The sequence below is a fragment of the Bos indicus x Bos taurus genome, unplaced genomic scaffold (genome assembly GCF_003369695.1).
Source record: "Bos indicus x Bos taurus breed Angus x Brahman F1 hybrid unplaced genomic scaffold, Bos_hybrid_MaternalHap_v2.0 SuperScaffold_100333, whole genome shotgun sequence".
NCBI classification, from domain to species: Eukaryota; Metazoa; Chordata; class Mammalia; order Artiodactyla; family Bovidae; genus Bos; species Bos indicus x Bos taurus.
Genome location: NW_020867084.1, coordinates 103,932 through 130,165, shown reverse-complemented (window position 1 = coordinate 130,165; position 26,234 = coordinate 103,932). Strand labels below are relative to the sequence as shown.

Genomic DNA, 26,234 nt, shown 5'->3' with positions numbered 1-26,234 from the left:
TTGAACACAGTTGACACTCATCCCTTTGCTTTCTTTCTGCTCCTCTCCTCTGATAGGCTCAGTTCACTCTCACCTCAGAAAATGAGGTAAAATCCACTTTGGGTTTTGTGCCAGGGAAGAGCCCCCTAGCTCTCCATCATCAACCACATATTCTGCCCTGGTTAAGCAGAATGTCCCATCTTGAGGTAAAACTTCTGCAAATAAGAGTGTTATTTGCCTTTTCCTTGCTTTCACTTTTTCTCATTGCTTCAAGAGGGCAGATGGTTGTCAGGGCAGGAGGTGGGATTTCCTGGGTCCCTTAGTTTTCCCATAGTACAGATTACCCTCCAAAACCGCCGCCAGCACCTCTTATCTGTAACATGTAAAGTGTGTCAGCAGTGGAGTGGCAATGGAGGCAGGAGAACTCTCCTTTTCTTCATACATTTCTGATATGGGAGGGGTAAAGTTTTCTCACAGCAAGTGTATATTTGTTAGATTTGCAATATAAGTAAAAATAACCATTTACATCAAACACTCAGACAAACTAGCTATACTCACCTAGAAGTGAAGGGAACTTCGCTCAGTCTTGTTTGACTTTGTGATGCCATGGACTGGAGCATGCCAGGTTCCAAGAGATTCTCTAGGCAAGAATACTGGAGTGGGTGGCCATTCCCTTCTCCAGGGGATCTTCCCAACCCAGGGATTTAGCCTGGGTCTCTTGCATTGCAGGCAGATTCTTTACCCGCTGAGCCACTAGGGAAGACCCAAACTCACCTGGGGTGACTCAAAATCAACCACATGTCGAGGAGAACATGAGGCACAGCTCTGACACTTAGGCAGTCACAGACTCTTTGGTCAGGTCGGTCAAGTCAGTTTCTCTCCCATTTCTTAACATATCAAACCCAGAAATTGCAGTTTAAAAAAAGGCATACAAATATCAAGGTACCCAAGAGCACTGATTGTTGAATCATAGAGGATGCACATCCAAGTTGTCTTACAGTACAGACAGTACTTATGTACCCAAAATACCACCACATTAAATATTTGCATGTATAATAGGTATAAATCCTATCAGGGCTCAGACTAATAATCTTTAGTTCTTCATTGTATCCTAAAACTGTTTCCTCCCTAATCCAATACACAGAACAGAAAAAAATAGCACAAGTTTTTGGCCAGCCAGAAAACACAGAAAGATGGCTAGTGTTGCCTGGAGATGTATTTTGTTCCAAAAGACTGGACGGAGAGGTTGACTCGAGGAGGAAGGAGGCAAAGGGGAAGCTCTTATTATGAGGAGGAAGTTCACAGCTCCAGAGTGAAAAGATGAAACTTCTTTTTGAAAATCAAGATGTTGAGTGGTAATAAACAAGACAAAGTACTCCTCCAGGAAAATTGAAGAAAGGTCAAGGTTTATGGGTACAGGACCTGAAATGGACTCTGACTCATAAAGGAAGAAAAGAAATCCATAGAAAGTATGTTGAGAGATTGCAGAATGGCCAGGAAACCTGGAGAACAGGGCTCTCACAAGGGGCAAGGACAGAATCAGGTGAGGTTAGAACTGGGATGGGTGGAGATGTGTGTTCTTCCCTTTTCCTCCAGCCTGCCCATCGGTCCTGATCTGCAAGCAGAGAACTGGCAATGAAAGGTGGTCCAGCTGTATCGGAGCAAACTGCAAGAGCAATCACAGGAGCCTTTGTCTTGATTCCATTTACAGAACTTTCTAGAAGTATCAAGTTAATTTAAGGTGAAATATATAAGGATAGAGTTTGTCAGATTCTAAGAATAGTGACAACAATATGATTTCACAGCTGATAACATGATTCATCCAGTAGTTTCTAAACCCAGGCACATCTGACAACAAATGCTTACATTCCTCCCATTTTAAAGCAGAAAGAAGGGAGGCACAAGAAATTTTCTTTATTTGTCTAAGGCCACATAAGGACAGAACTATTTTTACAAGCCAGAATTTGTGCACAGATAGTTGGATCTGTCTTCTCAGAAGTGGGTGTATCAAGATTTCTCAGTTGTAGGGATGGGAAGAAGACCAAGAAGAGGAGAGAAGGCAAGAGAGGGAGGGGGAAGGGTAGAAGCACAAATTCTTTTATTCTCTCCTTCCTCCCCTCTCCGTAGGCCTCCTTGATTCTTGCCTGCACCAGCCCTTTCCCTCCTTCCCCACTCTGCTACCTGGAGTGGAGCAATGTTCAGCTCTAAGGATTCCTGCCCAAGCCTCCTGGGAGGTTTCAATGCCTTCCTCCCAAACCAGCCTTCCCAGCTTGGTTTTGACCCTTTCCCGCTCCCAGGCGGACCTCACAGAACGCAGCCTACACAGGCTGGGATGCAGGAGCTCCATCCAGCTAGCGCTGCAGATTCCAAAACTGGGATAAAGGCTTTTTAAAAAGAACCATCCACTTCGAAAACTTGTCTGTATTTCCCTTCTCAACGGTCTTCATGGGACGAAGGGCTAAAGAAGACAATGTATTCATCCTAGAGCATCCCAGTGAGTGCCCGACTCTGTCGCTGGCGTGCAGACACAGAGCGACCATTCCCACGACCTCTGTGCTTAGTCGCTAAGTCCTGTCCGACTCTTTGTCACCCCATGGACTTAGCCCGCCAGGCTCCTTGTCCATGGGGATTCTCTAGGCAAGAATACTGGAGTAGGTTGCATGCCCTCCTCCAGGGGATAGTCCCAAACCAGGGTTTGAACCCGGGTGTCCTGCATTGCAGGCGGATTCTTACCGTCTGAGCCCCAGGGAAGCCCACTCTGGTGGAAATCGCCTGGTGGACACAGGAAACCTAACACAGCCCCGGAGGCCTATGCCAGGGTGGGCAAACTCTGATTCGTTGGGTGTAGGCGAGGACGTGGGAAGAGCCATCATGGGAGCCCACCTTGTGTTCAGCTGTCCTTGGATCTATTTCGGTTCAAGCCCGCAGGATTGGAGCCCTGGCTCCTGGTATCTCTGGGGGCTCTGGCATCTGTGGTCGGTAGAGGGCATGGAAGTGGCACCGTTTCCCTGGGGGCAGGGGTCTTATCCTAGAAAGAAGTGTCAACTCCATAGACTCCAGGAAAGGCCGGTACTGCTGTCTTCCTAGCGCAATCGACTAGAGCGTTTGGCTGTTAACCGTAAAGGTTGATGGTTCGAGCCCACCCAGGGACGGTGGGGTGGCATTTTAGAGACCACCAAAGAGCCTCCCTTTTGCCAGTAGAACACCAGAAAGTCCAGCGGCGAGCCGGAACGCAGAGAAAGAGCACAGGAGTCAGGTACAAAGGAGCAGCGGAGAGGGCGGGTCCCGGGGGATTGGAAGCATCGATCATTCCTGAGAGCCCAGAGTGCTGACCGCCTGCGCCATGACAAGGGCCACCGCGGCGCGGGACCGCAGAGCGGGAGGGGCGGCGTCCACACTGCTCGGCCACGGAATCTCCTGGCCTCGGACGCATCCACCGTCCCCGCCTCCTGCGGCTTCCGGGAGCTCGGCAATAGGCTGGGGCGACCCCTGAGCTCGGGTGCGGAGTTAAGGGTCTGAGGACTCTGCGTTGGATGCGGGACCCCGAATGCAGCCTGTGGGGGCCCGAGGGTCCTCACTTGAGGGGAGATGAGGAGCCCTAAAGCAGGGCTTCAAGGTTCCTGTTTGAATGTTACCATTTGGTGGTCTGGATGCTGGTGGCAGCATTCGGTATTTCATGGATACAGTGTTAAGTAACGGAGGTGGGCCGGTTTCCGTAGTGTAGTGGTTATCACGTTCGCCTTACACGCGAAAGGTCCCCGGTTCGAAACCGGGCGGAAACAGGTTGCTCTCCCCCCCACCTCTGCCAACCCCACCGCCCCACCGCATTTGCATCGGCAAAGGCGAAAGGCAAGGGGTGAGGCAGCAGACTCAGCTGTAGGCCGCTGAGGTATTTCCTTTTCTGCTTTCTGACGATTCATCTAACACTCATCTTTCTCCTGAGGAAGCGAAATAACCTTTTTCTTCACAGTTCCTTGGTGGTCTAGTGGCGAGGATTCGATGCTCTCAGCGCTGCGGCCCCTAGTTTGATTCCTGGTCAGGGAAAACTTGCTTTCTTCCAGCGTCTGCACTTACACAAGTCACTCTCTTCCTGCCCGGATCGGAACAGTATTTTGCTTAAAGGTCCAGTGGGGAATATTTCTGCACAGAGTTTCTAAATGCCACTGAGTCCGGGCCTCAGGGTCCTGGACCTCAGGCTGGCTGTTGGAGCTGAGATGCCGTGAATAGCCTGTGCTGGCCAGCTCTGGCCTCCACTCTTTTCTCCTGGCATGGTAAACCCAGAGTCTTACTTACAGTTTCCATTCAAAGAGAATGTGGGGCTTCAGTTCCAAAAATTCATTCAAAACCAAAACCAAAAGCTTTTGAAAGATACCAAAAGTTTGCAAGATGGTATATTCTGTACCTACGTGGGCAGTTAACATCATATTCTTTCTTTATGTAAGAGTTATGACATCACTTGATAATAACATGCCAACATCTCAGGATCGTTCCTTTACTTTGGAGTCCCTCTCAAAGCTATCTTCTGTGCGACCTGTCTTCCAAGGACAGGAACAGCTTGGCCGTCCAGAAGAGGGCCCTCTTGCCCCTCAGGAACCTGGAATCTGGTCTCTCTTGGATGTAGAGAGGGTATGTGTGTTAGTCGTTCAGTCGTGTCAGACTTTTTGAGATCCCTTTGGACTGTAGCCCACCATGCTCCTCTGTCCATGGGATTCTCCAGGCAAGACTACTGGAGTGGGTTGTCATTTCCTTCTCCAGGGGATCTTCCCAACCCAGGTCTCCTGTATTGCAGGCAGATTCTTTACCATCTGAGCCACCAGGGAAGCCCCAAACAAAAACGACCGCAATGCATTCACTAGGAATCAAACTGGGTCTCCCGCGTGATAGGCGAGAATTCTACCACTGAACCACCAATGCTCCTACTGAGAGGCTTTTTAAGAGAATAACTTAGATGGTGTTTTATTCACCTCTTTTCCAAGTGCAGGCAGGCCTGTCATGCCCTGTGCTTGTAGGATAGTCTAGGCTTTGATCCTCTGCCCTCTGCAGCACTGGCTGCCCTCTGGCCTCTTACAGGTTGCTTTGGTGGGCAGTCAGTGGTGTTTTGATCAGTCTGATTGGTGGAACCACCTTATCCTCACCCCCACTGGCTCAGTCATGTCCTACTCTGTTCAACCCCATGAACTGTAGCCAGTCAGGCTCCTCTCTGTATGGGATTTCCCCGCTACTTTGCTGGAAATCCATTGTGCCGGGAGCCAGTGTGAGGAACTCCACCCGTGGCAAAGGTCATGAGGAAGGAGGCTTGGCATACGCAAAGGCGGGATGGAACCTCAGGAGTCCCCCTGGAAATTCTCGAGCATCTACCCCCAAAACCAGAGTCTGCCTACTTTACTGCTTTGTGCTCTCACCGACACCTCTGACTTTATGGGGGCTGTCCCCCACCACCATCTCTCTCCTGAATAGGTTCTTCAGGCCATTTGTGATTGTTCAGAGCCTCCCAACCATGAGAGGCATGAGATGTTCTAAACTGTCTGAATACAGATTCCTTTGAGCAGTTAAAAGATTGATTAGAAATTGTATTGGTGAAGGGTTTTTCACTTTTTGGGCCAATGTTTGCTGCTAAGTTTCCATATCCCTTACCTACTGTGTCCCTGGCAGTGCGTTGATTAATATAATTGGTGTAAGTAGTAGTGTTAATGTTTGTAACCTTGGACCCTTGAGTTAATTCTTTTTCTTGTTATAGTCCACCACACCTTTGCCCTATAGGAATGCAACTATCTAATGCTTTTGGAGGGTGGCGCCTGACTAACCACCTTTAGAGAAAAATAAGTTTTCTGAAGAAAGGGTCTTAAAATGTTAACAGGCCTCTGGGCCAGAAGATGATGCAAATCACCTAAACTTTTGCATATGATAAGTTTGCAGGAAGAAAGCCTAGATTACTGCGTAACTCTACCCCTTCCCCCATTATCCTCTATGCATAACTTAAGGTATAAAAACTACTTTGGAAAATAAAGTGCAGGCCTTGTTCACTGAAACTTGGTCTCCTCATGTCATTCTTTCTCTCACCTTTTGGCTGAATTATTCAGCCTCTTTGCTCCACTGAATTTCCTCACTGAGCTATCCTTATTTAACCACTCTTTATATCCTTAATTAACGTTTATTTAAGCAATTGTTTCCTGATCCTCGCCGACACTGTCCCCGCTTCGAATTCCCTGTATCCACCGGGGCTGGACCCCGGCACCATCGGATCCATGCAACTGCCCCCTTCTCTCTTGCCTGGCTCCCTGTGTCCTGCAGGGATCATAAAGTGTTCTGTCAGGACACAGAGGTGAAAAGTCCTTCTCTGTGGCTGGTGGAATAGAGAACCAGATGGGAAACTCGTCCACGGGAGGGGGAGTATCCTCAAGAGCTTTCCAGGACTGTTGAGTGGGTGCTGTCAGGTGGGTCTAAGCCCCAGGATAATAATGCCTAGTCTTGTGTTGTTCTGGCCTTGACCCAGTCCCAGGTCCAGTCTGAATTCAAGCACAGAGGCATCCAGCTTTACCACACATATTCCACTCTCCCTCTCTCCAAAGTGGGGTAGTGAATCACCTTTTCTATCTCAGTGAATAGAACACATGTGGGTTGTTGGTTTTTTTTTTTTTTCCCCTTGAACTTTCTGATTTGCTGAAATGTAACTCAGGAATATAAAAAAACATATAGATTTAGATAAATTAGTGCTCTCCATGCTACATATAAGAAAAAATTTCAAATTGATAGTAAGGATGAATCTTGAATACTTTTAACACTCTGCTGCTACTGCTGCTAAGTCGCTTCAGTCGTGTCCGACTCTGTGCGACCCCATAGATGGTAGCCCACCAGGCTCCCCCGTCCCTGGGATTCTCCAGGCAAGAACACTGGAGTGGGTTGCCATTTCCTTCTCCAACGCATGAAAGTGAGAAGTGAAAGTGAAGTCGCTCAGTCGTGTCCGACTCTTAGCAACCCCATGGACTGCAGCCCACCAGGCTCCTCCATCCATGGGATTCTCCAGGCAAGAGTACTGGAGTGGGGTGCCATTGCCTTCTCCTTTTAACACTCTAGATAATTCTAATAATAGATGTATAATTGTATAGAAAATATTTGTCCTGTCATACTCTCACAGATGACTCCTGGTATGCCTTACCCAGCTTTAATAATTTTGGTCTAAAAACTACTTCATGTTGACTTTCAGATTTTCTAAAAATGTGGAAAATATTGGTGCCATATTATTATAGATTGTAGAAGTCTTGCATTTATTTTCTATTCAAAATCCTAATGAAAGTGAACTGCCTAAATTTCCTGTATTGCTTTGATTCCCATAAAGTGAAAGTGAAAGTGAAGTCGCTCAGTCCTGTCCGACTCTTTGCGACCTCATGGGCAGTAGCCTGCACCAGGCTCCTCCGTCCATGGGATTTTCTAGGCAAGAGTACTGGAGTGGGTTGCCGTTTCCTTCTCCAGGGAATCTTCCCGACCCAGGGATCGAACCCAGGTTTCCTGCATTGTAGACAGACGCTTTACCATCTGAGCCACCAGGAAAGTCCTGATTCCCATAAGCAAACTCTAACTCCAAAAAAATATTTCCATTTATAATATTCAAATTTATGTGTCACAGAAAATTAAATATACCATGTAACATTTTTTCAATGAAGATTAATAAGTATTTTAATTATAGAAATCATAGTTACTTATATTCACCTTTCAACGTGGGGGTAAATGTTTTTAGGTATCATCTAATATGTGAATATCAAACATGGCAGCTCATCCCTGGCACCCATTTACTCACAGGGACAACCGTACAGTTACAAGACGGGCAGTGCGAAGCCCCCTCGCGGGGCAGGACTCCGTGAGCTCAGCCTCTGCCTTTCGCTCCGGAGACCCAGGGGACACGACGAGAGGGAGGCACTGGCTGGGCCGCTGTGCCCCTGGCCGGGGCTTGGAGGGCAGAGGAGGGGCTGGGCTCTGATGGCCAGCGATGGGCAGAGCCGCCCGGGTCCAGCGAGGACGCCCCGGGTCGGTCCCACACCTGTCCGCCGTGTCCGTGTGAACCACGCCACTAAGGGTTGCGGGAGCCGGAAGGCGGGTCCTATTAGGGGAATAGGGTTCTCTATTAGAAAAAGTGTTCTTCTAACTAGGGTTCCCTATTAGAAAAAGTGTTCTACCTAGGCAGAAAGGTCCCACCGAGATTTGAACTCGGATCACTGGATTCAGAGTCCAGAGTGCTCACCATTACACCATGGAACCCCCTGGGGAGCCACCTGGTCTCCATCTCCACAGAATGATATCCGCTTTTTTAGCCTCCATATGTCCCACCCATAACCTCAGGGCAGTTCTCCTAAGGCCCTGAGGAGACTCCAATACGGTTGACTCCTGTGGGTGCTCATCCTTCTTGCTTTCTCTCTGCTCCTCTCCTTTGATCGACTCAGCTCACTCTCACCTCAGAAAATGAGGTGAAATCCACCTTGGATTTTGTGCCAGGGAAGACCCCCTTAGCTCTCTATCACCAACTGCATAGTCTGCCTAGGTTAACCAGAGTGTCCCATCCTGAGGTAAAATTTCTACAAATAAGAGTGTTATTTTCCTTTTCTTTGCCTTCACCCTTTTCCCATAGCCCAGAGAGGGCAGACATTGTCAGGCAGGGCAGGAGGCGGGGTTTCCTGGGTCCCTTAGTTTTCTCACGTCGCTGATCACACTCCTAAGCAGCCACCACCTCTTATGTGTAACATATAAAGTGTGTCAGCGGTGGAGTGGGAATGGAGGCAGAAGAACTCTTCTTTTATTCTTCATATATTTCTGATTTGGAGAGGGATAAGTTATTCTCATTGAGTTAGACAATGAAACTAAGCCATGCCCGTGGGGCAACCCAAGACGGGCGGGTCATGGTGGAGAGATTTGACAGAATGTGGTCCACTGGAGAAGGGAATGGCAAACCACTTCAGCATTCTTGCCTTGAGAACCCCATGAACAGTATGAAAAGGCAAAATGATAGGATACTGAAAGAGAAACTCCCCAGGTCAGTAGCTGCCCAATATGCTACTGGAGATCAGTGGAGAAATAACTCCAGAAAGAATGAAGGGATGGAGCCAAAGCAAAAACAATACCCAGCTGTGGATGTGACTGGTGATAGAAGCAAGGTCCGATGCTGTAAAGAGCAATATTGCATAGGAACCTGGAATGTCAGGTCCATGAATCAAGGCAAATTGGAAGTGGTCAAACAAGAGATGGCAAGAGTGAATGTTGATATTCTAGGAATCAGCGAACTGAAATGGACTGGAATGGGTGAATTTAACTCAGATGACCATTATATCTACTACTGCGGGCAGGAATCCCTCAGAAGAAATGGAGTGGCCATCATGGTCAACAAAAGAGCCCAAAATGCAGTACTTGGATGCAATCTCAAAAACAACAGAATAATCTCTGTTCGTTTCCAAGGCAAACCATTCAATATCACAGTAATCCAAGTCTATGCCCCAACCAGTAATGCTGAAGAAGCTGAAGTTGAACGGTTCAAATGAAGACCTACAAGACCTTTTACAACTAACACCCAAAAAAGATGTCCTTTTCATTATAGGGGACTGGAATGCAAAAGTAGGAAGTCAAGAAACACCTGGAGTAACAGGCAAATTTGGCCTTGGAATACAGAATGAAGCAGGGCAAAGACTAATAGAGTTTTGCCAAGAAAATGCACTGGTCATAACAAACACCCAACAACACAAGAGAAGACTCTATACATGGACATCACCAGATGGTCAACACCGAAATCAGATGGATTATATTCTTTGAAGCCAAAGATGGAGAAGCTCTATACAGTCAGCAAAAACAAGACCAGGAGCTGATTGTGGCTCAGACCATGAACTCCTTATTGCCAAATTCAGACTTAAATTGAAGAAAGTAGGGAAAACCACTAGACCATTCAGGTATGACCTAAATCAAATCCCTTATGATTATACAGTGGAAGTGAGAAATAGATTTAAGGGCCTAGATCTGATAGATAGAGTGCCTGATGAACTATGGAATGAGGTTCGTGACATTGTACAGAAGACAGGGATCAAGACCATTCCCATAGAAAAGAAATGCAAAAAAGCAAAATGGCTATCTGGGGAGGCTTTACAAATAGTTGTGAAAAGAGAAACGAAAAGCAACGGAGAAAAGGAAAGATATAAACATCTGAATGCAGAGTTCCAAAGAATAGCAAGAAGAGATAAGAAAGCCTTCTTCAGCGATCAGTGCAAAGAAATAGAGGAAAACAACAGAATGGGAAAGACTAGAGATCTCTTCAAGAAAATCAGAGATACCAAAGGAACATTTCATGCAAAGATGAGCTTGATAAAGGACAGAAATGGTATGGACCTAACAGAAGCAGAAGATATTAAGAAGAGGTGGCAAGAATACACAGAAGAAATGTACAAAAAAGAGCTTCACGACCCAGATAATCACGATGGTGTGATCACTGATCTAGAGCCAGACATCCTGGAATGTGAAGTCAAGTGGGCCTTAGAAAGCATCACTACGAACAAAGCTAGTGGAGGTGATTGAATTCCAATTAAGCTATTCCAAATCCTGAAAAATGATGCTGTGAAAGTGCTGCACTCAATATGCCAGCAAATTTGGAAAACTCAGCAGTGGCCACAGGACTAGAAAAGGTCAGTTTTCATTCCAATCCCAAAGAAAGGCAATGCCAAAGAATGCTCAAACTACCACACAATTGCACTCATCTCACACACTAGTAAAGTAATGCTCAAAATTCTCCAAGCCAGGCTTCAGCAATACGTGAACCGTGAACTTCCTGATGTTCAAGCTGGTTTTAGAAAAGGCAGAGGAACCAGAGATCAAATGGCCAACATCCGCTGGATCATGGAAGAAGCAAGAGAGTTCCGGAAAAACATCCATTTCTGCTTTATTGACTATGCCAAAGCGTTTGACTGTGTGGATCACAATAAACTGTGGAAAATTTTGAAAGAGATGGGAATACCAGACCACCTGATCTGCCTCTTGAGAAATTTGTATGCAGGTCAGGAAGCAATAGTTAGAACTGGACATGGAACAACAGACTGGTTCCAATTAGGAAAAAGAGTTCGTCAAGGCTGTATATTGTCACCCTGTTTATTTAACTTATATGCAGAGTACAATCATGAGAAACGCTGGACTGGAAGAAACACAAACTGGAATCAAGATTGCCAGGAGAAATATCAATAACCTCAGATATGCAGATGACACCACCCTTATGGCAGAAAGTGAAGAGGAACTCAAAAGCCTCTTGATGAAAGTGAAAGTGGAGAGTGGAAAAGTTGGCTTAAAGCTCAACATTCAGAAAATTAAGATCATGGCATCTGGTCCCACCACTTCGTGGGAAATAGATGGGGAAACAGTGGAAACAGTGTCAGACTTTATTTTTCTGGGCTCCAAAATCACTACAGATGGTGACTGCAGCCATGAAATTAAAAGACGCTTACTCCTTGGAAGGAAAGTTATGACCAACCTAGATAGCATATTCAAAAGCAGAGACATTACTTTGCCAACAAAGGTCCATCTAGTCAAGGCTATGGTTTTTCCTGTGGTTATGAATGGATATGAGAGTTGTACTGTGAAGAAGGCTGAGCGCCGAAGAATTGATGCTTTTGAACTGTGGTGTTGGAGAAGACTCTTGAGAGTCCCTTGGACTGCAAGGAGATCCAACCAGTCCATTCTGAAGGAGATCAGCCCTGGGATTTCTTTGGAAGGAATGATGCTAAAGCTGAAACTCCAGTACTTTGGCCACCTCATTCGAAGAGTTGACTCATTGGAAAAGACTCTGATGCTGGGAGGGATTGGGGGTAGGAGGAGAAGGGGACGACAGAGGATGAGATGGCTGGATGGCATCACTGACTCGATGGACGTGAGTCTGGGTGAACTCCGGGAGTTCGTGATGGACAGGGAGGCCTGGCATGCTGCGATTCATGGGGTTGCAAAGAGTCAGACACGACTGAGCGACTGATCTGATCTGAAGTTATTCTTACAACAAGTGTATATTTGTTGAATTTACAATGTGAATAAAAATAACCATTTAAAGAAAACACTCAAATGAGCTATACTCACTTAAACTGAAGTCAATGTCGTTCAGTCGTGTTCAACTCTTTGTGTCCCTAGGGACTGTAGCCTCCCAGGCTCCACCGTCCAATGATTCTCCAGGTAAGAATACTGGAGTGGGTGGCCATTCCCTTCTCCAGGGGATCTTCCAAAATCAGGGATTGAACCAGGGTGTCCTGCATTGTAAACGGATTCTTACCGTCTGAGTCCCCAGGGAAGCCGACTCTGGTGGAAACCGCCTGGTGGACACAGGAAACCGAAGCACAGCCCCGGAGGCCTTTGCCAGGGTGGGCAAACTCTCATTCGTTGGGTGTAGGCGAGGAAACGGGAAGAGCCATCGTGGGAGCAACCCGGTGTTTAGCTGTGCTTGGATCTATTTCGGTTCAAGCCCGGAAGTTTCGAGCCCTGGATCCCGGTTTCTCCGTGAGCGCTGGCATTTGTGGCGGGTAGCGGGCAGGGAAACGGCACCGTTTCTCCGGAAGACAGAGCACTCACCCCGAGAATGAGTGTCTACTCCAGAGAGAGTCCAAAAGAACCCCGGAGTGCTGTCTCTGTGGCGCAATCGGTTAGCGCGTTCGGCTGTTAACCGAAAGGTTGGTGGTTCGAGCCCACCCAGGGACGTGGGGTGACATTTTAGGTAACACCAAAGAGAACTCCCTTTTGCCAGGAGGACACCGAAGAAGTGATGCGCCCAACGGACTTTCAGAGAAACACAACAGGAGTCAGGTGCAAAGGAACAGCAGGGAGGGCGCGTCCCGGGTGGATTGGAAGCGTCGGTCATTCCTGAGAGCCCAGAGCGCTGATCGCCGGCGCCGAGAGAAGGACCACCGAGGCGCGGGTCCGCAGCCATGGAGGAGCGGCTTCCACACCGCTGGGTTTCAGGGTCACTGGGCCTCGGGCGCACCCACCGTCCCCGCCTCCTGTGGCTTCCGGGAGCTGGGGAGGTGGCGGGGGCGACCCCTGAACTCGGGGTGCGCAGCTGAGGATCTGAGGATTCTGCGTTGGGTGCGGGGCCCCAAAGGCAACCTGTGGGGGCCCGGGGGTCCTCACTTCAGGGGAGAGGAGGAATCCTAAAGCAGGGCTCACGGGAGCCTCCGTCTCCGCTCCTCAGAGAGCTTGGGGATTCAAGGTTCCTCCTGAGTGTTAAGGTTCCTCTTTGGTTAGTGGTGGCGGGACCTCCGGATTTCACAGACAAATAGCTCACACATAGAGTTTGTTCTGTTTCCGTAGTGTAGTGGTTATCACGTTCGCCTCACACGCGAAAGGTCCCCGGTTCGAAACCGGGCGGAAACAGGCTGCCTCTTTCTTTTTCCCCTCGGGATGTGCCTCCTCATTGGCAAAACCAACAGGCGCGAAAGGCACGGGGTGAGGCAGGGGACGCAGCTGGAGGAAGACTTGGTGACCACCTAGAAGTCTCTTTATTCAGCGCTAGGAGAGGCCCCGGAGCCACGTCAGAGATCTGGAGGTGGACGGATTCGCTCATCGCCCGCCACTCATCACAGAGCCTGACGACAAAGAAAACTGAGGTTCACAAGGAGAGCAAGACATGGACTCGGCAGCACACAGCGCTACAGCTAGACCAGGAGGGACCCAGTCCGCTACTTTGTGTCCTTGCCTCAGAACAAAAGCGACGCCCAGGAAAGGAGACGTGAAGGGCGATCAGCAGCGAGGGCAGGGCTGGGAGCCCTGCACAGCATCACACAGCCCTGGGCCGCTGGGATACTGCTTTTCCAGCTTTCTGACTTTCTGAAGGTATATCTTACACTCACCTTTCACCTGGAGAAACTAAAGAGATATTTTATCTAGAGTCCCTGGTGGTCTACTGGCTAGGATTTGGGGCTTTCACTGCCACGGCCTGGGTTCAATTCCCCATCAGGGAAAACTTTCTATCTTCTAGAGTCTGCACTCATACAACTCTCTCTTCTTGCCCTGATCGGAACTGTATTTTGCTTAAAGGTCCAGTGTAGAACATTTCTGCACAGAGTTTCTAAATGCCGCTGGGTCCGGGCCTCTGGGCCCTGGACCTCAGGCTGGCTGTTGGAGCTGAGATGCCGTGAACAGCTTGGGCTGGCCAGCTCTGGCCTTCACTCTTTTCTCCTGGCATGGTAAACCCAGAGTCTTACTTAACAGAGTTTTCATTCAAGGAGAACGTGAGGTCAGTTCCAAAAATTCATTAAAAACCAAAAGATTTTGTAAGATACCAAACGTTTGCAAAAATACAAACATTCTATATTCTGTACCTAAGTGCCCAGTTAACATCATATTCTTTCTTTATGTAAGAGTTATGACGTTACTTGGTACTAAGATGCCGATATCTCGGGATTGTTCCTTTCCTTTGGCGTCCCACTCAAAGCTAACTTCTGTGGGACCTGTCTTCCTAGGCCAGGGAACAGCTTTGCCCTCTGGAAGGGGGCCCTCTTGGCCCTTTAGGAACCTGGAATCCATTCTCTTTAGAATGTAGAGAAGGTATATGTGTGTTAGTCGCGCAGTCCTTTTGGGCTTTTTACCACCAATTGGACTGCAGCGTTCCTCTGTCTATGGGATTCTCCAGGCAAGAATACTGGGGTGGGTTGTCATTTCCTTCTCCAGGGGATTTCCCAGCCCAGGTCTCCTGTTTTGCAGGCAGATTCATTACCGTCTGAGCCACCAGAGAAGCCCCAAACAAACAAGACCATAATGCATTGCCGGAGTCCAGCTCCAGCAGCCAGGGATTCAACCTGAAGGGATGAGCAGTGTTGGCGAGAAACTGAGGCAGCCTCTCATTTTTCTTGGACTGCCTGTTTATTTCAAGCTTATAATTCTCTTTTATACTTTTACAAAAGCATTAGGTTGGAGGTTTGATATTTTTAGTTCCCAGAGACCCAGATTTATTTTTCTCCAAAAATCATTGTTGCCCCTCAAAAGGAGTTCCTTCCTCAGCGATTTTCTTATCTACTTTTTCTCATGTGTCCTTGTGAATACACTGTAACTCATGCTAATGTCTGGGCTGCATACCACATTCCTCAGTTTAATTCTTATCTTTCTAAGTCCTGTTTGCCCCTAGTATCCTAAGCTCACTATTTCTTAGAAAGGGCTTCTTGCTAATAATATCTCTGAAGTCCCTAATTTCTATAAGCTATAATAGAATATGCTAACATTACAGCAATCCTTAAATCTTTAGCTTCTAACTATTTTAATTATTCCTAAGCCCTCAATTCAGCAAACTTCTTAAACACTTTTCTCACAAATGGGCTTCAGATAGCAATCCCTCCCATGGCCTCAAGTTGCGGCCTGTGTGCTCACCCTGGAACACTTTTTTGTAAAAGTCCTTGAACAAATGTCAGTGATTAACTTTATGAATTATTCTTTGAGCACAGCTGCAGAAGGCTTTATGCCTTCTCGTGCTCCTCTCAAAAACAATAAGCACCTTAATATTCTCTTCAGTCAACTCAGCCGAGGAAAGGAAAAAACAAGTCAGAATCACAAGGCCTGACTCCTTCATTCCGGGTCAGTGCATACGGAACAAAGGGAGGGGGTTTAGGGCCGTGCCTCCATTTTGTCAGTAGTGCCTAACGTGGCTCCCGAAACTGCATTGGCTGGGAATTGAACCGGGGTTTCCCGCGTGCGAGGTGAGAATTCTACCACTGAACCACCAATGCCACTATAGAGAGCATATTTGCATGGATAGCCTAGGTGGACTTTTATTCAGGTCTTTCTCAAGTGCAGGGCACTCATGCCCTTTGCTTGTAGGACGGTCTAGGCTTTCATTCTCCGCCCTCCGCGGCACAGGCTGCCCTCTGCCCTCTGGTCTCCTGCGGGTTGCTTTGGCGGGCACTCAGGTATGCTTTGGATCCGTCTGAGTGGTGGAACCGCCTGGTGCTTGTGCTCACTGGCTCAGTCTTGTCCCATTCTTTGCGACCCCTTGGACTCTAGCCCACCAGGCTCCTCTGTCCATGGGATTTCCATGCTCCTTTGCTAGAAACCCATCGAGGCAGTACAGCTGCCCCCTTGGCTCCTGCCTGGCTCTCCGCGCCCTGCAGGGAGCATAAAGTGTTCTGTCAGGACACAGAGGTGAAGAATCCTTCCCTGTGGTTGGAGGATGAGAGAACCAGATGGGAAATGCTGCAAAGGGAGGGGAATATTCTCAAAAGCTTCCCAGAACTGCTGTGTGGGCACTGTCAGTTGGGTGGCTGCCCTATGACAATAATGCTTAGTCTTGTGTTCTGGCCTTGACCCAGTCCCAGGTCCAGTCTGAATTCAAGCACAGAGGCACCCTGCTTTCCCACACATATGTCATTCTGCCTCTCTCCAAAGTGGAGTTCTGAACCACCTTCTTTATCTCAGTGAAGAGCAACCATGTGGGTCTTTTTTTTTTTTTCCTTTAACTTTGTTTTGCTGAAATGTAACTCAGGAATATAAAAAAGGTTTAGCTTTAGATAAATTAGTGCTCTCCATGCTACAAACAAGAATAAAATTCAAGTTGATAATAAGGATGAATCTCGAATACTTTTAACACTGTAAAGAATTCTAATAATTGATGTGTAATTACATAGAAAACATTTGTCCTGTCATGCTCCCAGAGATGACTCTTGGTATGCACCACACTACTTTAATAATTTTGGTCTAAAAACTACCTCATGGTTACTTTAAGATTTATTATTATTTATAAAATTTTGTGTCCCAGTAAATTAAATATACCATATAATATATTTTAAATTAGGATTAAGTCTTTTGATTTAAGAAATCATAGTGACTTAATTATTCCCCTTTCAATATGGGGTCATTGTTTTTAGGTATCATCTAATATGTGCTTCTAAGCAGCATTTATGAGCCATGACTGAGTTCAAATTTTAAGATATATCATTAACTTTAAGTTATTTGACTGATATTAAATTGGTTCAATTAATGTATACTCTTTGCCTGGAGAATTTCTAATTAAAATAATACTGCCCATATTTTTATAGGTTATATATAGAAGGGCTCTAGCTTAACAGCTTAAGAGAATGTGTGGATATGTTTAGGAGATATTCCTGAATGTAGCCATAACGTCACTTGAAGAAGAGTACAACACATGGACTAAGTTAAGTAAGGACGTGTTACTTACCTGATGTACTCCTTTATTTAAAGAAAAAAAAAAAATCCTGATTCTTAGTTACCTGCCTTCTAGATCTCAAGTCACCCATTTTCCCATGTGCTAGGTAATTCTTTTTTTACTCATTGCTGGGAGCCTTAGGCGCTGGCAGGCAGATGAACCTGAGAAGAACATGACAGGTTGTTCTCCTGCTGTGATTCTTATTTGTCTTTGTGTGTCTTATTTTTGATGCCTCCTGGTGTGAATGCACCAAGGAGTGGGACCTTGACTTTGCTCCTGATACAGCAGTTTTCCTGGAGAAGGGCCTGGTACCTGGTGAGCACCTAGTAAGTGCTTGCTGACTGAAGGACTCCTAATGCACAGTTCTGGAAAACTGATAAAGAGGACAGAATGTGGGTAAGATCCACAGAGGCCTAGACTATAAGGGACAGAAGGACACAAACTCCAAGAGGGAGAGAGAAGGGCAGAGAGAAATGTCCTAGAACCTAGAGACATCCTCGACTGAGTACAGAAAATCCGAAGAGCTCTTCTTTCTTCATGAACTTCAACCAAGGAATCAGTGGAAAGTGAACCAGGAACTCTTAAGGATCCAGGTTTGTACAAGATGTATTATTGGTGCAGGATTCTGTAGCTTGCAACAATTTGTCTCAAATGAGATAATTTTTGCAGATGTAGCCACGTATAGTCGATATATCATACAGAGACAGTCTCAGGCTTGCAAATGCACCCACATACGGGAGGGAGACCCCTCATTAGATTGTGTGCATCCAACCAAAGCCAAAATACAACTCATGAAGTGAAGAGGATAAATGTCTGGGACCAGTTTTTGTTTTTTTTTTTTTTCTTTTTCAACTCCTGTAATTCATAAGCTGCTCTGCAAGAGGCTCTCCAGAGTCATTCTGGCTGGCCTTGTCTGGACTCAATGACTTGGTCACCAATGAAAACAGTTACAATTATTAGAATACTTTCCAATCAGCTTGGAAGTTTAGCTGCTGAATAAGTGTAATCTCTGGGAAATCTACACACTGTTTTTTCAATGTACCTCCTGATAGGTTGAGTCAGTAGGGCACAAATTCCTTTGTTAGAGTAACAGACATATGAATTGACAATTTCTTGTGATGCCAAGACCATGAAGAAAAAGACTCTTTCCTTCAGTCGGCAAAATACATTGGAATATAAATTAGCACATCTATTTAGGGAAAACTAAGAACATAAAGAGATGCCTTCAGTTTCCAGCAAAGGTGTAGTGACAGAAATCAGATTAACCCTCCTTCCTAAATCTCACTCTCCCCTTTGTCCCACTCTCAAAGGAACAAAAAAGGCAAAAAACATGAAATACTGATTTCTAAGACACTGGAAATCAGGCAGCAAAGGATATAGTAAGCCTTGAGAGGTGACAAACAAACAAGGTGAGTCTTGCCATTGGCCCAGCTTCCTGCTTTCAGTGAGTTCCCACGCTGGGCACCAAGAGGAGGATTTCAGGTAGTGTTGGTGGACAGCAAGGCAGCAAGAGTTCACAGGACAAAGATCCAGTGATTCTTATTTGCAAAGCAGAAGCAGAGCAAAGGTATGGATATCAATGCGGAAAGGGGAGTTGGGGGAATTGGGAAATTAGGATTTACCTATATACACTATTGATACTATGTATGACACCACCCTTATGGCAGAAAGTGAAAAAGAACTAAAGAGCCTCTTGATGAAATTGAATGAGGAGAGTGAAAATGTTACCTTAAAGCTCAACATTCAGAAAACTAAGATCAGGGCATCCGGTCCCACTACTTCCTGGCATATAGATGGGGAGACAGTGGAAACCATGGCAGACTTTATTTTTCTGGGCTCCAAAATCACTGCAGATGGTGACTGCAGCCATGAAATTAAAAGATGCTTACTTCTTGGAAGGAAAGTTATGACCAACCTAGACAGCATATTAAAAAGCAGAGATATTACTTTGCAAACAAAGGTCCACCTAGTCAAGGCTATGGTTCTTCCAGTGGTCACGTATGGATGTGAGATTTGGACTATAAAGAAAGCTGAGCACAGAAGAATTGATGCTTTTGAACTGTGGTGTTGGAGAAGACTCTTGAGAGTCCCCTGGACTGCAAGGAGATCCAACCAGTCCATCCTAAAGGGGATCAGTCCTGGGTGTTCATTAGAAGGACTGATGTTGAAACAAACTCAAATACTTTGGCCACCTGATTCAAAGAGCTGACTCATTTGAAAAGACCCTGATGCTGGGAAAGATTGAGGGCAGGAGAAGGGGACGACAGAGGATGAGGTGTTTGGATGGCATCACCGACTCAATGGACATGGGTTTGGGTGGACTCCAGGAGTTGGTGATACACAGGGAGGCCTGGCGTGTTATGGTTCATGGGGTCGCAAAGAGTCGAACACGACTGAGCAAGTGAATTGAGCTGAACTGGTACAATAAATAACAAATGAGAACCTATCGTATGGCATAGGGAATTACTGGATCCTCTGTGGTTACCTAAATGAGAAGGAAATCCAAAAAAGAGGGGATATATGTATATGTAGAGCCGACTCATGGTGCTATACACACAACATTGTAATTAACACATCGGAAAACAGCTATACTGAAATAAAAGCTAATAATAAAAAAGAAACATGAAGAAAAGTCCCATGATGAGAGAGAGTGGGAGACAGAGAGAATGCTGGGATATGAAAGGGTCTCCCTCAAGTACTCAGCAGAGTAATGATTGGGGTATCCTTATGAAGAAAGTGCCTGAGGCCAAGGAAAGAACATTTTTAAAAGATCCTGGAACAATTCCTGGTGCTCACACAGGACAAGCAATTGTATGTAAGTGATCTCCCCACACAGACTGGACTACTTATAACTCATGGGCCATTGGGAAGAATATTCAAAAAACTCTTGTGATGGACAGGGAGGCCTGGCTGTTAAAATACTGCACTCAATATGCCGGTAAATTTGGAAAACTCAGCAGCAGCCACAGGACTGGAAAAGGTCAGTTTTCATTCCAGTCCCAAAGAAGGGCAATGCCAAAGAATATTCAAACTACTGCACAACTACGCTCATCACACATGTTAGCAAAGTAATGGTCAAAATTCTCACTGTGAGGCTTTCACAGTGTGTAAACTGAGAACGTCCAGATGTGCAAGCTGGATTCAAAAAAAGGCAGAGGAACCAGAGATCAAATTACCAACATCCATTGGTTCATAGTAAAAGCAAGAGAGTTCCAGAAAAACATCTACTTCTGTTTTATTGACTATGCCAAAGACTTGGACTGTGTGGATCACAACAAACTGTGGAAAATTCTTCAAGAGATGGGAATACCAGACCTCCTTACCTGCCTCCTGAGAAATCTGTATGCAGGTCAAGAAGCAATGGTTAGAATCTGACATAAAACAACGGACTGGTTCCAAATTGGGAAAGGAGTATGTCAAGACTGTATGTTGTCACCCTGCTTATTTAACTTCTATGCAAAGTACATCATGTGAAATGCCAGCCTGGTTGAAAGACAAGCTGGATCAATATTTCTGCAAGAAATATCAATAACCTCAGATATGCAGATGACACCACATTTATGGCAGAAAGCAAAGAGGAAGTAAAGAGCCTCTTGATGAAAGTGAAAAAGGAGAGTGAAAAAGCTGGCTTAATATTCAACATTCAAAAAATTAAGATCATGACATCTGACCCCATCACTACATGGCAAATAGATGGGAAAACAATGGAAACAGTGAGAGACTTTATTTTCTTGGGCTCCAAAATCACTGTAGATGGGGACCACAGCCATGAAATTAATGCTTGCTCCTTGGAAGAAAAGCTATGACTAACCTAGACAGCATATTAAAAAGCAGAGATATTACTGTGCCAACACAGGTCCCGCTAATCAAAGCTATGGTTCCTCCAGTAGTCATGTATGGATGTGAGAGTTGGACTATAAAGGAAACTGAGTACCAAAGAATTGATGCTTTTAAACTGGTGCTCGAGAAGCCTCTTGAGAGTCCCTTGGACTGCAAGGAGATCCAACCAGTCCATCCTAAAGGAAATCAGTCCTGAATATTTATCAGAAGGATTGATGCTGAAGTTGAAGCTCCAATATTTTGGACACCCGATGGGAAGAGCTGACTCAGTATAAAAGTCCCTGATGCTGGGAAAGATTGAAGGCAAGAGGAGAAGTGGGCGGCTGAGGATGAGATGGTTGGGTGGCAACACCGACTCAATGCACATGCATTTGAACAAACTCCAAGGTTTGGTGATGGACTGGGAAGCCTGGCGTGTTGCCATCTTTGGATTGCTACTGAACTGAAGAAATTGGGGAACAGTTCCTTACCACCGGAAAGCTCCATAGGGCCTCCAACCAGCCCATCTTTCTCTGCTCTGAGTCACCTTGTGGAACAAGCCACAGTCAGTGAATCCAAGAGGGCACAGGACAAAGCTGACTGCAGGATACTTTTACCTCCTGATATCCCCTCACCTTTTCACCTGGGCCCTACATCGTCTCTACCCGTGACACCTATTATCTCTCTGAAAACCAAGAAGTTCATCCCTTGTGAAGACACTTCGCTTTCCCTCACCCCAGCACACCTGCGGGACAATCTGATTTGAGTCAGAGAACTAAAGGGAACGAATTCAACTCTACAGCCAAAGACACAACGATGAAGAGGGTCAGGCTCTGCGGATTGAGCTGATACAGGAGGAAAAGCAGCCAGTCCTCGAGCCGCTATCAGGGGAGGCCCCAAAAGCAGGTCAAGATCAGGGAGTAGATGGACCCGCCCATCACCAGCTGAGAACCAAGTGGCCCCTGCTTCACAAGGAAACAGGTTCAGAAAGAGAGCTGGGCCTCTCACCACACCTGGATTCCAGGTCTTCCCTCACGACCTGCAGAGCCTACCTTGTCCAGTTCTTGGATGAGGCTGAGCCTCTGATCCAGGGGTTGGGCGGCGGTCGTTGCACTTTGTCACATCTTCGGGACAGGGGATGGATCCGCGCGCGCCACTCGCCGGCTCTGAAGCCCTGTGCCTACCATTTCTGCTGCAGGGAGCCCTGTGTCTGTGGTCCCTCGGGCATCCACTGTGCGTTCACCCTGACGGAGAGAGGACCACCTCCCCCTCGTCCCGTCCCAGTGGGACGTCAGCATGCCGGACGCGACAGAAAACGATGAATCCGTTCCTCTGTCTGGACGTGGGAGGTGCAAACTAGGACCTGCAAGGGAGGAAAGCAAGGCGAAATCTCAAGAAACGCCCTGATCTAAAGCTATTTTCAAGTCTGCCTCTTTTGCAACTCAGGCCTCTAGCGCGATTGAGGGTGCTGTCGCGCGATCGCACTCTCGACCGCACTCAGAGTCCACGCGGAACCCAGGAGGAGCCCTGCCGCCTGTGGTCTGGTGCGCATGCGGCCCGCGCCTTCCTTGGGGTCTGAGCCCCTGTACCTCAGACGCGAAGGCAACGCCGCACCGAGAAAAGGAGGAAAGCCACTGCTGGAGAAAAGGGCACATGCATTCCCCAAATTGAGAAGCTCTACTGCTAAAGGAAACCAGAGACAGACAGACATACAGACACCATTGCATTAAAACCTTTCAGCGAAAAGAAACTCTGCCTGCTGTGAGGGAAATAGGAAAACCCTTCAAGACACCTGCTTTCTGAAAAAAAAAAAAAAAAGCCTGTATCTCTGTTAAATTCGCGCTCCACGACCTGTTGAACTGCAAAATTATAAAAGGAAAAGAAGAGGCGTTTCAGACATTGTAAAATGTAAAACAAAGCCGTCCTTCAAGAAGAATCTCAAGTTTGGAATGAAGACATCAGATCTGCGTGGACCGCGCCTGGCTCCTCCGCGGCTTTATGCTGGGCCTGGTAGGCAAAGGAATTCAACAAATGACCCGAGCCTCAGCCTTTGCTGCGGTTCCTGCTAAACGTGAAAGTGTTATGCAAGTCTGGACTGAAACTAGAGGACTAGAATCAGCCACAGACGCAGGAATCTGAGGAACCCCCGGTGCCAGGCGGCGCCGGAGAAGCGCTGCTGTGAAAGGCCTGCGAGAGAGGAGCGCACGGGTCAGGCGGGGCAGAGGGAACGGCGGGTCCTTTGTTTCCCGAGTGGGATTTGAAGCGTCGAGCCTCGTCCCCGCTGGCGCCATGAAAAGGGACTCTAAGGCACTAGATCTGCCTCTGGAAGGGCTGTGTCCACCTTGACGGACGTGGGGCAACCTGAGGCTCAGACGCACCTTACCCACCGCCCCCATCCCTACCCCACCCCACCCATCCCCGCTCCTGAGGCTTCTGAGAACTGGGGAGTCAGCGGGGCGACCTCTGTGCTTGGGCGCAAAGCTGGCACACAGGGACCTCGCCCCGAGAGAGACGAGGAACCCTAAATCAGGCCCTTTCAGGAACTGCAGATCCTTACTTGACGGTTTGCCTGTGTTTCCAGAGTCCTCTTCCTTTGAAAATTTGAAGGTCACGTGTGTCCAAATATGCAATTCTTGGATATGTCGCTAGACACAACTGGCCGTGTGGTTTCTGTAGTGTAGTGGTTATCACGTTCGCCTAACACGCGAAAGGTCCCCGGTTCGAAACCGGGCGGAAACAACTCCACTTTCTCCCAAAACTTTTAGATTCATGTTTTAAACACAAAAGAGAGGTCTGCCACGTGGAGTGAGGCTTGGAGCTTCAGCTTCCCCATCAGTCCTCCCAAAGAATATTCAGGGTCGATTTCCTTTAGGACTGACTGGTTTGAACTCTCCTTGACCTGCATACAGGTTTTTCAGGAGGCAGGTAAGGTGGTCTGCTATTCCCATCTCTTGAAGAATTTTCCATATTTTGTTGAGATCCACACAGTCAAAGGCTTTAGCGGAGTCAATGAAGCAGAAATAGATGTCTTTATGGAATTCTGTTGCTTTTTCTATGATACAGTGGAGGGGAAATGGAGGAAAAGGATAGAACCAAATTAATTGGAAAAGTATATGGAAAAGGTTAAATAGAGAGTACTACAAACAATGGCGGAAATTTCATTGGTAAAAGGTGTTTACAGGGTGATGATGATGAGCCTACTCTTTCATGCATTCTAGGATTCCCAGTCAACCTGCTTTCCTCCAGAGATCCTCTCTGAGGATCACAGACTACCTGGACCTACGTCCTTGTGTGTGTGTGTGTGTGTGTGTGTGTGTGTACAAGACACAGAGGATTAGGGTAGTAGTGGAGCATGGGAGAGGATGCATAGACTAGAAACAATCATACATCATTTACATTGTAAAAGAGTGAGACACGTCCCTGGGTGGGCTCAAACCACGAGCTTTTCGGTTAACAGACGAACGCCCTAACCGATTGTGCCACAAAGTCGGGAGGAGAGTTTAATCCTCACTCCCACAGAAAGCAAGCATACTTACGGAACTGGGAGGAGCCACCTGTTACTCGCAGAATGGCGTTTCCACTTCGGAGCCTTGGACAACCTGAGAGATGGAGTCCACTCGACCTGTTCTTCCCGTCGGGAAGCCGGGAGGTTCCGAGGGCAGAAGGTCTCCTGAGCGTCCTCGCCGCTGCAGATGTCAGCGCCCAAGAGAAGCCCCGAGCTTGAGCCGAGGGGCCCCAGAAAGAAGCTGATGGCTCCTGGTTTGCTCTGCCTTCCTCCGACCATTTGCGCTTCTGGACATCGGTTTAGTAGATGGAGTGCGTGTGGCTGCAGCTGGAAAGAGATCAGTTTATTGTGAACCACTCAATGTAAGGCTTTAGCTGTCTTTTAAGGACCGGAAAGAAAAGGTGTGAAGCGGGCGAGTAGGTCGGAGGAAGGCCAAGGGCAGGAGAGAACAAGAAAATGAGCCAGAGGGAGAAAGGGACTGCAAGAGAGAGGAGGCTAGTATCACGGCGGGGGCCGTCGCTGGATTGGGGAGATCACAGCGCCTGACTCTGGCGCAGCTCCCAGGCTTTACTGAGGTGTCCAGGAATCCGATTCACCCCCAATTGCAAAGCTGCTGGCCCTGCATTTGTTCTGGCAGTTTCCTTTGCTGGTTCCATGAGGAGAGGCAAGGTGGGCTGTGTGGGTTTGCAGGTTAATGCAAGACCTATGGGCTACCTTGGAGATGACTAGTGGGCAAAGAAACACACAAATTCACTTTCCCCTTTGCAGGCTGGTCTTCAGGGTCTGGGTGGGAAACTGGAAAATCTGAGTGCCGATATCAACACTGGTTTTGAGATAAGGAGATCAATAGCCAAGCAGTCAGTGAAAGTGGTTTTGTTGGTGGGGTAGTGGGATTGGGAACCTGACTGGGACCAGTGGAGTACTCTTTGGGGTATATGTAACTTGGTATCATTCACATGTGTGTTTGTGTGTATACAAACATATATACATAGTAAGGAGCATTGCTTATATTTTAACTTTAAATTTTTACATAGTCATAAATAAATATATATCTTATCTAAAATTCTGGGTTTTGTGTCATGTGTAAGAAGGTTTTCCACTTAAAACCTTAATTTTTTTTTTATTGGGGGAATTTTGAAGCAAGGAATTGGACTACTGTTCTTTTGATGAGCTGAGCAGATGAACTAGTAAATGGCAGATCCCACTAGCCCAGGAGGCTACCACTGCCACTGTAAGGTATCAGGAACTTAAAGCCACACCCAGACTTTATGCAGTGCAGTGCCAAAATGCAAGACCTTACACTCAGTGGTGACATGCAAAGTGCCATGTGCTGAGGCACTGTCTACAAGTTTTACATGGGTGTACTCACTTTATTCTTTCAACAGGCTTCTATCATATCATCATCCTCATTTCACATATGAGAAACCTCAGATATGGAAGGTTAAGTAACTTGTCTAGTCACTCAATCAGTGAGTGGGAATCTGAAACCAGCAATTTGAACTGGAAGCCTGCCTGGCTCCACAGGATATGGTGCCCATCAAAGAGGAACACAAATGGTAAAAATGTTTGGCAAGAAATTTAAGACTGTATATTTCTTTCACAAAACACCAAGGAGGAGTCACGTAACATGAATAAAATTGTCTGCAATATTCTCATGAACCACTTGCCCGCCAAACACCTTTCTTATTCTAAGAGCTGCTCCCCTTGAATCCCCAACTTAAACACACCTTCTGCAAGAACTAGATTTTTCCTCCTTTTTATCCTTTCCTCTCACCTTTCTAATAC

General features: G+C 46.8%; 6 non-coding genes across 6 annotated transcripts; 4 read left to right on the top strand and 2 right to left on the bottom strand.

Annotated features, from left to right (window-relative positions):
- Nucleotides 1–3,688: 3,688 nt before the first annotated feature.
- TRNAV-UAC lies at nucleotides 3,689–3,761 on the top strand. Its single transcript has one exon. It is a non-coding gene; the product is annotated as a tRNA-Val (tRNA).
- A 4,399-nt stretch (nucleotides 3,762–8,160) lies between these two features.
- TRNAQ-CUG lies at nucleotides 8,161–8,232 on the bottom strand. Its single transcript has one exon. It is a non-coding gene; the product is annotated as a tRNA-Gln (tRNA).
- A 4,369-nt stretch (nucleotides 8,233–12,601) lies between these two features.
- Nucleotides 12,602–12,675, top strand: TRNAN-GUU. The gene has a single exon. It is a non-coding gene; the product is annotated as a tRNA-Asn (tRNA).
- Nucleotides 12,676–13,274: 599 nt separating this feature from the next.
- Nucleotides 13,275–13,347, top strand: TRNAV-CAC. The gene has a single exon. It is a non-coding gene; the product is annotated as a tRNA-Val (tRNA).
- A 2,274-nt stretch (nucleotides 13,348–15,621) lies between these two features.
- On the bottom strand, nucleotides 15,622–15,692 carry TRNAA-CGC. The gene has a single exon. It is a non-coding gene; the product is annotated as a tRNA-Ala (tRNA).
- Nucleotides 15,693–23,610: 7,918 nt separating this feature from the next.
- TRNAV-AAC lies at nucleotides 23,611–23,683 on the top strand. The gene has a single exon. It is a non-coding gene; the product is annotated as a tRNA-Val (tRNA).
- The last annotated feature ends 2,551 nt before the right edge of the window (nucleotides 23,684–26,234 follow it).